We start from the raw sequence: 2683 nt of genomic DNA on the forward strand, positions 1-2683 counted from the left end.
TGTTATGTCGATGAATACTCTTGAACAACTTCAGGTGTACAGTAGAGGACATATTGATCACAGGAAACGGTAGACACTGTACGCTCCATCATAGGTACTCACCTCTCCATCATCAAAGGGAAAATAGGAAAAGAATATATAGAAAAAGGTAGCCACTATCATCAAATACCCCACACTATCCTGGCCAGATTCTAATTTTACTCCCACCATTAATTCACAACATGATCATGATGTTGTCTTTGGAAGAAGAGAGCTTCTGTTCAAGAGAAGAACAGAGAGCAGCTCCGAGACCTCAAGATTGACCTTTGTTTATCTTCCCACTCTGAGTATCGTTACTCTACAGATCCAGAGAGAAATGAGCTTCATAATAGTCATGCACCCAGGTACTCTTTGTTCCACAATGAGAGGACTAACATCAGCCAACAGTATGTCAAAAATAGACACAATATACTAGAGTAACTCAGCAGGTCAGGCAGCATCTCTGGAGAAAATGGCTGTGTAATTTCAAGTCGCGACCCTTCTTCAGACTGATTGTAGAGGGGAAAGGGGGTGGGAGAGTGGGGGGAACTGGAATCACAAAAAAACCCAGACAAACCAGGGCTGACAACAGATTACTTCAAGCAAGGAGGTTTCCTGATAGGATGATTGGTGCCTTGGGATGATGCGAGTCCTGCAATTATACTTCATTGTGACATGTGGAACTGGTTAACAGACTTTAAAGAAGGAAGGGGGCAGGGGATGGGGGTGTTTCGAGGTCACCTAAAATTAGAGAGTTCAACATTCACACCATTGGCTTATAAGCTACCCAAACAAAGTTTGTGTGTGGCCTCAGTGCTTATTGGCTTTTTTCCAGTCAGACGTAGAGTGAATTCTAACCTAATTCTCAAAGGTGCTAGAATTGCGACCCCACATACAAATCTTTGGAGCCAAACCTCATGCCCTGTGGATTACTCCCTTACCATTATTAAGGGTTTGGACACGCTAGAGGCAGGAAACGTGTTCCCGATGTTGGGGGAGTCCAGAACCAGGGGTACAGTTCAAGAATAAGGGGTAAGCCATTTAGAACGGAGATGAGGAAACACTTTTTCCGTACACAGAGCTAGTTGTGAGTCTGTGGAATTCTCTGCCTCAGATGGCGGTGGAGGCCGGTTCTCTGGATACTTTCAAGAGAGAGCTGGATAGGGCTCTTAAAGCTAGCGGCGTCAGGGGATATGGGGAGAAGGCAGGATTGGGGTACTGATTGGGGAAGATCAGCCATGATCACATTGAATGGCAGTGCTGGCTCGAAGGGCCAAATGGCCTACTCCTGCACCTATTGTCTATTTATACATGTTTGGAGGGCCATGATGTTCTAACAAAACCGGTAATGAGGATCTTTAAGAAAAGGCCGTTGACTTCAATTATATCCCTCCAAGGTGCCACTGTGAAACTGTTAAATGAATAAAGAATTGAAGTGCCAAGAGTGTGCATTTGAAGGCAAGTAAAAACCCAGCGACAGCTCATGCAATGTTCAAAAGGTTAGGTTATGGCTGCCTATTAAAGTGCAAAGTCAGGTATTTTATTTCAAGGTTTATTGTGGCTGATGATTATTAGATGATAATGTCATAAAATAGTCAGTGCTTCTGACCGCATAAATTTCCTTTTCTGGGTATCACTAGCTCTATCTCTTGTGTGCCTAAAATAAAATGAATCATTGTTACTGAAGAATATATTAGACTGCGGCAGTGCAATAAAATTGTCCTTTGCAGCCACACACAAATCCTTCAGATGTTTATATGGCCTGAGCAATTTTGAGGTTAAATTTATAAGGCACACATCCATATTATTATTGCCTCGAGCTAAGGATGAAAGTGGCATTAAACAAAGCACATAAAAGTTAGTTGCTATTCTTAGTGTTGGTTCTGCAGGTAAGTTGAGAACATTATAAATTGATGCAGTTTTTGAGCAGCAACCTTTCAAATTTGGTTGATTTATTTTTTACTTACAGACACTGAATTGGTTGTTGACACTGCATGGGGTATTCTGAGCCCAAACATACACTATTCACATCCAGCATCAAGTCCCGAGCATACGCAGGGCTTCCCAAGACACCCTGAAGAAGCCTTGTCTCTCAAATCCTTTCTTCTTCTTGTGTATGGCATGCACAGCCTAAAGTTGTAGGACAACTTGTTCTATTTGATCTTATTTGATTGTGCACGTTGGGTTGATTGCATTCGTCGAAACAGGTGAAGGTTGCAATCTCCCACTCTTCTCAAATCCTTTGAATCAATTCAAAGGTGAAAAAATGGTGTTTTCCATTTTTTCAGCTTTTGTCTCGATTCAGAGGATTTGAGAGACAAGGCTTCATCAGTGTTCATTCGCATCCTCTGTCTCCACACACAGACATTCCACTTAATCCAGCACCCTCCGTCTTTCCAGATTACTCTCTTGTTCTTAAGGTACATATAAAATGCCTTGAGAATGTCCTTAATCTTGTCAGCCAATGATAATTACTGGATGTGCAATGCCTTTTACACACATTTTGAACATGCAATAACTTCCACCTAGATGCATTTTCCCAACCTCCACTGGTTCTGTTCCATACATCCAGTTGGCAGAAGTATGATTAAGGTGAATTCTTGGAAAGTGGCCAGTCCAGATGAAGTTCCTGGATGGATTCTGAAATTCTGTGCCAAGTAACTGG

The sequence above is a fragment of the Amblyraja radiata genome, chromosome 2 (genome assembly GCF_010909765.2).
Source record: "Amblyraja radiata isolate CabotCenter1 chromosome 2, sAmbRad1.1.pri, whole genome shotgun sequence".
NCBI lineage: Eukaryota > Metazoa > Chordata > Chondrichthyes > Rajiformes > Rajidae > Amblyraja > Amblyraja radiata.